Source organism: Syngnathus floridae, chromosome 7 (assembly GCF_059516105.1).
Source record: "Syngnathus floridae isolate MCC-2025c chromosome 7, RoL_Sflo_1.0, whole genome shotgun sequence".
Lineage (NCBI taxonomy): Eukaryota > Metazoa > Chordata > Actinopteri > Syngnathiformes > Syngnathidae > Syngnathus > Syngnathus floridae.
The window spans coordinates 68,763-79,705 of record NC_142419.1 but is presented as its reverse complement, the minus strand read 5'-3'; the positions used below and the strand labels follow the sequence as shown (position 1 = coordinate 79,705).

Sequence of the window (10,943 nt, the reverse complement as noted above, 5' to 3'; positions counted from 1 at the left end):
CATTACTCGCTCTTATTACCAACTTGTATTGATTTAACTAAGCGTTTAATACTTCCTATCAGGTCTCAAATCGAGATTTGGCAAAATACAATTTCAGCAAATCCAATTTTGCCAGGGAACAAAAATAGATTAAATAAACTAAATAAGTCCTCTTCCCATTAAATAAATCAGAAAAGTCTGTCTTGTAACCAGTCCTCTTCAAACAAGTAAAGTCTGCCCATTTTGTGCCGTAGATTTTGTGTCTATGCCTAGTATTTAAACAAAATCATAATTTAAACGACTTCTTTCCTTCATTCACTTTGGAAATTTGGAATTGCAGCAAATCGAATTTTGGCAGGGAACAAAAATAGATCAATTAAACTAAATAAGTCTTCTTCCCATTAAATAAATTAAAAAAGTCTGTCTTGTAACCAGTCCTTTTCAAACAAGTAAAGTCTGCCCATTTTGTGCCGTCGATTTTGTGTTAATGCCTAGTATTTATACAAAATCATAATTTAAAGGACTTCATTCCTTCATTCACTTTGGAAATTTGGAATTGCAGCACATCAAATTTTGCCTGGGAAGAAAAGTAGATTAAATAAATTTAATAAGTCTTACTACTTCCCATTAAATAAATTAAATACGTCTTACTTGTTCCCACTCCTTTTCAAAACAGTAGTTTAAAACGAGGGCCCTTCACTCAATCTTTAACCCCAACCCCGCACGTTGTGTTGTATCTGTGAATGTTGGTTGTGGCCAAATGATAGTTTTCTTTCATTCGTTTAGGTTCCAAGAAAACTTGATGTAACTCTACTTTTAACTGCCGTTTCAGATAAGCGGGTATTACGTCGCAGTCATGTGCCGTGGATATGACGTAATTGCCCGAACCTCCGCCAAAATTCAAATCTGTTGGCGCGATGGCCGTGAGCCACTGAGCAGCGACGATTATCAACAGAAATATCTTTATTTTCTGCTTGCAACTGGACCGTCTAGAGCGTACACGGTAAGTAACACTCATTGTGTTTAAGGAGATTTACGTTTGTAATAGCAGAAGTGTAGCCGCGTTGCGTTGTACGTGTGAAAATTGGTCGAGGCGAAATGTTAATGTTTAATTTCATTCCTTTAGGTTCCACGGTGTTTGTTGGCTGCAAGTTTTCCACTGCAAGAAGAGGCTCGTATCATTGACCAGGAGCGAGCTACAATGGTGAGTAGCCATAACATTTATGTTAAACACTTCCTATTTCATGTCTAACAGTACTTGATTTAACAAATAACCATAAATAAATACAGTGTGGGCACTGAAGTTAACATATGTGATTATACTGCCTAATCTGTCACGGAGTAGATTGTTGCAAAGTAATATAAGATCCAAAGTTGTAATTCAGAATAGTTTTCAAAAGAAGGCCATTAGAATTATATACAAGTCTGATTACCCTTAACATAACAACAAGCTATTAATTAAATCACAAATTCTTCAATTCAAAGATTTGGTAGATTATCAGACAAATAATGTCTAACAGTAATTGATTTAACACATCACGATAAGTAGATTGAGTGTGGGCACTCTCAAGTTAACAGATATGATTATACTGCCTAATCTGTTACAGAGTATGTTGTTGCCAAGTAATGTAGAATAGATCCAAAGTAGTAATCCAGAATAGTTTTGAAGAGGCCATTAGAATAATAAACAAATCTGATTACCTTGAACATAATAACAAGCTAAGTGTTTAATATGTCCTATGAAGTCAAAATTGGGCACCATCATGTGGTGAAATTTGGAATTGCATCACATCCAATTTTGCCTGGGAACAAACAGATTAAATAAATCTTAGTTTTGAATAAGCCACTCCTTCTCAAACAAGTAAACTCTGCCCATTTCGCGCAGTAGATGTTCTGTTAATATCTAGTATTTATACAAAGTCATAATTTAAATTGCTTTCAACCTTCATTCATCGGTTCAACCAACATTACTCGCTCTTATTACCAACTTGTATTGATTTAACTAAGCGTTTAATACTTCCTATCAGGTCTCAAGGCAAGATTTGGCAAAATACAATTTCAGCAAATCCAATTTTGCCAGGGAACAAAAATAGATTAAATAAACTAAATAAGTCTTCTTCCCATTAAATAAATCAGAAAAGTCTGTCTTGTAACCAGTCCTCTTCAAACAAGTAAAGTCTGCCCATTTTGTGCCGTAGATTTTGTGTCTATGCCTAGTATTTAAACAAAATCATAATTTAAACGACTTCTTTCCTTCATTCACTTTGGAAATTTGGAATTGCAGCAAATCGAATTTTGCCAGGGAACAAAAATAGATCAATTAAACTAAATAAGTCTTCTTCCCATTAAATAAATTAAAAAAGTCTGTCTTGTAACCAGTCCTTTTCAAACAAGTAAAGTCTGCCCATTTTGTGCCGTCGATTTTGTGTTAATGCCTAGTATTTATACAAAATCATAATTTAAAGGACTTCATTCCTTCATTCACTTTGGAAATTTGGAATTGCAGCACATCAAATTTTGCCTGGGAAGAAAAGTAGATTAAATAAATTTAATAAGTCTTACTACTTCCCATTAAATAAATTAAATACGTCTTACTTGTTCCCACTCCTTTACAAAAAAGTAGTTTAAAACGAGGTCCCTTCACTCAACCTTTAACCCTATTTATTCACCTTCTAGGCTAAGTGTTAAAGGCTAAGTGTTAAAGGCTAAGTGTTAAAGGCTAAGTGTTAGAGGCTAAGTGCCAGAGGCTAGGCGCCAGAGGCGAGTTTTTGTGGGCTGAAGTTTTAGTGGGGTTAGTGTGAATACAATCCAAAAGAATACAACAGAATACAATACAATAGAATATAATACATAGATTAAATTCAATAGCTCTTACTACTTCCCATTAAATAAATTAAATACGTCTTACTTGTTCCCAATCCTTTTCAAAAAAGTAGTTTAAAACGAGGGCCCTTCACTCAACCTTTAACCTCAACCCCGCACGTCACATTGTGTTGTATCTGTGAATGTTGGTTGTGGCCAAATGATAGTTTTCTTTCATTCGTTTAGGTTCCACGGTGTTTGTTGGCTATGTTTTCCACTGTCAGAAGGATGAAAATACAAAGTACAACGCTTGGACGTGGGCGAAGACGTCACCGGTGAGTCCTTCCTTCCTATTTATTTACCTTCTAGATGCTAGAGGCTAAGTGTTAGAGGCTAAGTGTTAGAGGCTAAGTGTTAAACACAATACGAACAACACAACGATACTGCACTGAACAACACGATACCGCACTGAGAAACACGATACCGCACTGAACAACACGATACCGCACTGAACAACACCATGCCGCACTGAACACCATGCCACACTGAACAACACCATCCCGCACTGAACAACACCATGCCGCACTAAACAACACCATGCCGCACTGAACAACACCATGCCTCACTGAACGACACCATGCCGCACTGAAAGACACCATGCCGCACTGAACGACACCATGCCGCACTGAAAGACACCATCCCGCACTGAACACCATGCCGCACTGAACAACACCATCCTGCACTGAACAACACCATCCCGCACTGAACAACACCATGCCGCACTGAACAACATTATGCCGCACTGAACATTATGCCGCACTGAACAACACCATGCCGCACTGAACAACACCATGCCGCACTGAACAACATTATGCCGCACTGAACAACACCATGCCGCACTGAACAACACCATGCCGCACTGAACAACACCATGCCGCACTGAACAACATTATGCCGCACTGAACAACACCATGCCGCACTGAACAACACCATCCTGCACTGAACAACACCATTCCGCATTGAACACCATGCCGCACTGAACAACACCATCCCGCACTGAACAACACCATCCCGCACTGAACAACACCATGCCGCACTGAACAACATTATAACGCACTGAACAACACCATGCCGCACTGAACAACACCATGCCGCACTAAACAACATTATGCCGCACTGAACAACATTATGCCGAAATGAACAACACCATGCCGCACTGAACAACACCATGCCGCACTGAACAACACCATCCTGCACTGAACAACACCATCCCGCACTGAACAACACCATGCCGCACTGAACAACACCATGCCGCACTGAACAACACCATGCCGCAATGAACAACACCATCCCGCACTGAACAACATTATGCCGCACTGAACAACATTATGCCGCACTGAACAACACCATGCCGCACTGAACAACACCATGCCGCACTGAACAACACCATCCTGCACTGAACAACACCATCCCGCACTGAACAACACCATGCCGCACTGAACAACATTATGGCGCACTGAACAACATTATGCCGCACTGAACAACACCATGCCGCACTGAACAACACCATGCCGCACTGAACAACACCATGCCGCAATGAACAACACCATCCCGCACTGAACAACACCATGCCGCACTGAGCAACACCATGCCGCACTGAACAACACCATCCTGCACTGAACAACACCATGCCGCACTGAACAACACCATTCCGCACTGAACAACACCATGCCGCACTGAACAACATTACGCTGCACTGAACAACACCATGCCGCACTGAACAACACCATGCCGCACTGAACAACACCATGCCGCATTGAACAACACCATGCCGCATTGAACAACACCATGCCGCACTGAACAACACCATCCTGCACTGAACAACACCATGCCGCATTGAACGACACCATCCTGCACTGAACAACACCATCCCGCACTGAACAACACCATCCCGCATTGAACAACACCATCCTGCACTGAACAACACCATGCCGCACTGAACAACACCATGCCGCACTGAACAACACCATTCCGCACTGAACAACACCATGCCGCACTGAACAACACCATCCTGCACTGAACAACACCATCCCGCACTGAACAACACCATGCCGCATTGAACAACACCATCCTGCACTGAACAACACCATCCTGCACTGAACAACACCATGCCGCACTGAACAACACCATGCCGCACTGAACAACACCATGCCGCACTGAACAACACCATGCCGCACTGAACAACATTATGCCGCACTGAACAACATTATGTCGCACTGAACAACACCATGCCGCACTGAACAACACCATGCCGCACTGAACAACATTATGCCGCACTGAAAAACACCATGCCGCACTGAACAACACCATCCCGCACTGAACAACACCATGCCGCATTGAACAACACCATGCCGCACTGAACAACACCATGCTGCACTGAACAACATTATGCTGCACTGAACAACACGATCCTGCATTGAACAACACCATGCCGCACTGAACAACACCATCCTGCACTGAACAACACCATCCTGCACTGAACAACACCACCCCGCACTGAACAACACGATCCCGCATTGAACACCATCCCGCACTGAACAACACCATGCCGCACTGAACAACACCATTCCGCACTGAACAACACCATGCCGCACTGAACAACACCATGCCGCACTGAACAACACCATGCCGCACTGAACAACACCATGCCGCACTGAACAACATTATGCCGCACTGAACAACACCATGCCGCACTGAACAACACCATCCCGCACTGAACAACACCATGCCGCATTGAACAACACCATGCCGCACTGAACAACACCATCCTGCACTGAACAACACCATCCCGCACTAAACAACACCATGCCGCACTGAACAACATTATGGCGCACTGGACAACATTATGCCGCACTGAACAACACCATGCCGCACTGAACAACACCATGCCGCACTGAACAACACCATGCCGCACTGAACAACACCATGCCGCACTGAACAACATTATGCCGCACTGAACAACACCATGCCGCACTGAACAACACCATGCCGCACTGAACAACACGATCCCGCATTGAACAACACCATCCTGCACTGAACAACACCATGCCGCACTGAACAACACCATGCCGCACTGAACAACACCATTCCGCACTGAACAACACCATGCCGCACTGAACGACACCATCCTGCACTGAACAACACCATCCCGCACTGAACAACACCATGCCGCATTAAACAACACCATGCCGCACTGAACAACACCATCCTGCACTGAACACCATGCCGCACTGAACAACACCATGCCGCACTGAACAACACCATGCCGCACTGAACAACATTATGCCGCACTGAACAACATTATGCCGCACTGAACAACATTATGTCGCACTGAACAACACCATGCCGCACTGAACAACACCATGCTGCACTGAACAACATTATGCCGCACTGAACAACACCATCCCGCATTGAACAACACCATCCCGCAGTGAACAACACCATGCCGCATTGAACAACACCATGCCGCACTGAACAACACCATGCTGCACTGAACAACATTATGCTGCACTGAACAACACGATCCTGCATTGAACAACACCATGCCGCACTGAACAACACCATCCTGCACTGAACAACACCATGCCGCACTGAACAACACCATGCCGCACTGAACAACATTATGCCGCACTGAACAACACCATGCCGCACTGAACAACACCATCCCGCACTGAACAACACCATGCCGCATTGAACAACACCATGCCGCACTGAACAACACCATGCTGCACTGAACAACATTATGCTGCACTGAACAACACGATCCTGCATTGAACAACACCATGCCGCACTGAACAACACCATCCTGCACTGAACAACACCATCCTGCACTGAACAACACCACCCCGCACTGAACAACACGATCCCGCATTGAACAACACCATCCCGCACTGAACAACACCATGCCGCACTGAACAACACCATTCCGCACTGAACAACACCATGCCGCACTGAACAACACCATGCCGCACTGAACAACACCATGCCGCACTGAACAACACCATGCCGCACTGAACAACATTATGCCGCACTGAACAACACCATGCCGCACTGAACAACACCATCCCGCACTGAACAACACCATGCCGCATTGAACAACACCATGCCGCACTGAACAACACCATCCTGCACTGAACAACACCATCCCGCACTAAACAACACCATGCCGCACTGAACAACATTATGGCGCACTGGACAACATTATGCCGCACTGAACAACACCATGCCGCACTGAACAACACCATGCCGCACTGAACAACACCATGCCGCACTGAACAACACCATGCCGCACTGAACAACATTATGCCGCACTGAACAACACCATGCCGCACTGAACAACACCATGCCGCACTGAACAACACGATCCCGCATTGAACAACACCATCCTGCACTGAACAACACCATGCCGCACTGAACAACACCATGCCGCACTGAACAACACCATTCCGCACTGAACAACACCATGCCGCACTGAACAACACCATCCTGCACTGAAGAACACCATCCCGCACTGAACAACACCATGCCGCATTGAACAACACCATGCCGCACTGAACAACACCATCCTGCACTGAACAACACCATGCCGCACTGAACAACACCATGCCGCACTGAACAACACCATGCCGCACTGAACAACATTATGCCGCACTGAACAACATTATGCCGCACTAAACAACATTATGTCGCACTGAACAACACCATGCCGCACTGAACAACACCATGCTGCACTGAACAACATTATGCCGCACTGAACAACACGATCCCGCATTGAACAACACCATCCCGCAGTGAACAACACCATGCCGCAGTGAACAACACCATGCCGCATTGAACAACACCATGCCGCACTGAACAACACCATGCTGCACTGAACAACATTATGCTGCACTGAACAACACCATGCCGCACTGAACAACACCATGCCGCACTGAACAACACCATCCTGCACTGAACAACACCTTTCCACACTGAACAACACCATGCCGCACTGAACAACACCATGCCGCACTGAACAACACCATGCCGCACTGAACAACACCATGCCGCACTGAACAACACCATGCCGCAATGAACAACACCATCCCGCAATGAACAACACCATGCCGCATTGAACAACACCATGCCGCACTGAACAACACCATCCCGCACTGAACAACACCACCCCGCACTGAACAACACGATCCCGCATTGAACAACACCATCCCGGACTGAACAACACCATGCCGCACTGAACAACACCATTCCGCACTGAACAACACCATGCCGCACTGAACAACACCATGCCGCACTGAACAACACCATGCCGCACTGAACAACACCATGCCGCACTGAACAACATTATGCCGCACTGAACAACACCATGCCGCACTGAACAACACCATCCCGCACTGAACAACACCATGCCGCATTGAACAACACCGTGCCGCACTGAACAACACCATCCTGCACTGAACAACACCATGCCGCACTGAACAACACCATGCCGCACTGAACAACATTATGCCGCACTGAACAACATTATGCCGCACTGAACAACACCATGCCGCACTGAACAACACCATGCCGCACTGAACAACACCATGCCGCACTGAACAACACGACGTCGCACTGAACAACACGACGCCGCACAGAACAACACGACGCCGCACAGAATAACACAATACCGCACAGAACAACACAATACCGCACAAACAGTTTTAGATAATATTACGTCGCAGTCATGTGACGCGGACATGACGTCAATAGGCGGAACTCACGGCAAAATTATAATCCGTGGGCGTGGCTTGCAACAGGAAGTAGGAAAGCGGCAGTTCTGGCAAACAAGACACAGCTGTTAGTAACACGATGACTAACAAGGCAAATATTTTTGTTTTCAGCTTGCAACTTGACCGTCTAGAGCGTACAAGGTAATTACAACTGTTTTTTTTTAGCCCTGAAAAGCAAGGGAGTGTGGCGTTTGGGAGGAATGTCGAACTCGGCGTCTGCTTCCAGCCACAGACGCCAAATTTCGACGATTATTTCGACTGGTCAACGGTTGTAAATTATTGCGTTGACTAAAAACTTTATTTAACTCTACTCTTAACTTTGCCGTTTCAGATATGCGGGTATTACACCGCGGAAATGACGTCAATAGGCTGAACTCTCGCCAAAATCCAAATCTGTGGGCGCAATGGCCTTGAGCGAGACACCGGATACAAACACGACGATTATCAACAGAAATATCTTTATTTTCCGCTTGCAAGTGGACCGTCTAGAGCGTACACGGTAAGTACAACTCATTGTGTTTAAAAAGATTTACGTTTGTGTAGTTTGCGTTGCGTTGTATCTGTGAATGTTGGTTGAGGCTAAATGTTAATGTTTAATTTCATTCCTTTAGGTTCCACGGTGTTTGTTGGCTGTATGTTTTCCACTGCAAGAAGAGGCTCGTATCATTGACCAGCAGGAGCTACAATGGTGAGTACCCCTTTCGTCTTCCATTTATGTTAAACACTTCCTATTTCATGTCTAACAGTACTCGATTTAACAAATAACCATAAATAAATACAGTGTGGGCAGTCACGTTAACATATGTGATTATCCTGCCTAATATGTTTATCACAAATATGTCACTAATCACTAATATGTTTATTTGTTTATCACAACACCTTTGGACCTTCAGCAATCGATTATTTACCTTCATCTACATAGAGACAGAACGATGGTGTCTTAAACATCTCATTCATTTCACCAAATAACTTCACGCAGGTGGATAACGGCCGTCTCGGTCACGCTATGTTGCGTGATGCAGTTTTGAAGAACCAAATGCATTTATTCAATGAATAAGTCAAGCTAGTTCTATGTTTATGATGTTGTAAGTTACGGTACCGATTGAAGTTGAGTTCGAAGCCAGTGGAAAACAGCGCTGCGTTTGTGCTCTCCAGGTACAAATGTTGTGATCTCTGACTGACGACCGGGCGAGACTCGAGTAAGAGATGTCCAAACGAGCTCCGGCAGGGCGGGCCAAGGCGGAGCGAACGGACGCCCTTCAGGCCGCCAATGACGAGCTGAGAACCAAACTGATGGACGTCCAGTTAGAACTTCAGCAGGAGAAGAACAAGGTGAAAACCTCAACAGACAGACACTGCCTGCCTCCCTGCCTGCCTCCCTGCCTGCCTCCCTGCCTGCCTCCCTCCCTCCCAGTTTTCCCGATGTAGATTAGACATGCGTGTGCCATGACTGTGTCAGCCTACATCAACAAATGCACCGAGGACGTCAGCACCACTAAGAATATCATCACCCGGGGCAACCAACGACCCTGGATGACTGAGGAGGTACGTCAAACGCTACGAGCGCGGAACTCTGCCTTCAAGTCTGGCGACAAGGAGACACTGAGGACAGCGAGAGCCAACTTGAACCGTGCCATCAGGATAGCGAAGCGAGACCGCAGTCGAAAATTTCAGGATCGTTTCCACGACGTCAAAAACATCAGGAGTATGTGGCAAGGCATACGGGCGATTACAGACTACAACTCACCCTCCCCCCCCCCGGTGGGTGTAGTTGATGCTGACTTTCTAAATGGTCTAAATAACTTCTTTGGGAGGTTCGAGGCACTAAACGGCACTCCAGCAGTTAAAACTGTCCCCCATCAGGAAGAGGAGGTACTCTGCCTTGACTCCGCCGATGTGTTGAAGACCCTGAGGAGAGTCAACCCCTGTAAGGCCCCTGGCCCCGACAACATTCCTGGGCGTGTGTTCAGGGAATGTGCAAGTCATCTGGCTGGGGTCATCACAGACATTTTTAACACCTCGCTGGGCCAAGCCACAGTGCCGGCGTGCTTTAAGACTGCCTCCATCATTCCGGTGCCGAAGAAACCTCAAATCACCTCATTTAATGATTACCGGCCTGTTGCACTGACTCCGGTTATGATGAAGTGCTTCGAAAGGCTGCTTAAAGGTCACATCGTTTCCAGACTCCCCCTATTATTTGACCCGTTCCAGTTTGCCGACCGGCAAAACCGCTCCACTCAGGACGCCATCTCCTCCGTTCTTCACCTGAGCCTGGCTCACCTGGAGGAGAAGAACACCCATGTGCGGAGGCTGTTCCTGGACTTCAGCTCAGCG

General features: G+C 46.0%; 1 long non-coding RNA gene across 1 annotated transcript; it reads left to right on the top strand.

The window, feature by feature from the left end:
* Positions 1-820: 820 nt before the first annotated feature.
* Positions 821-10,943, top strand: LOC148394735 (uncharacterized). Its single transcript, XR_015859529.1, has 7 exons — positions 821-982; positions 1,106-1,183; positions 3,028-3,116; positions 8,721-8,750; positions 8,941-9,108; positions 9,221-9,297; positions 9,765-10,943. It is a non-coding gene; the product is annotated as an uncharacterized LOC148394735 (long non-coding RNA).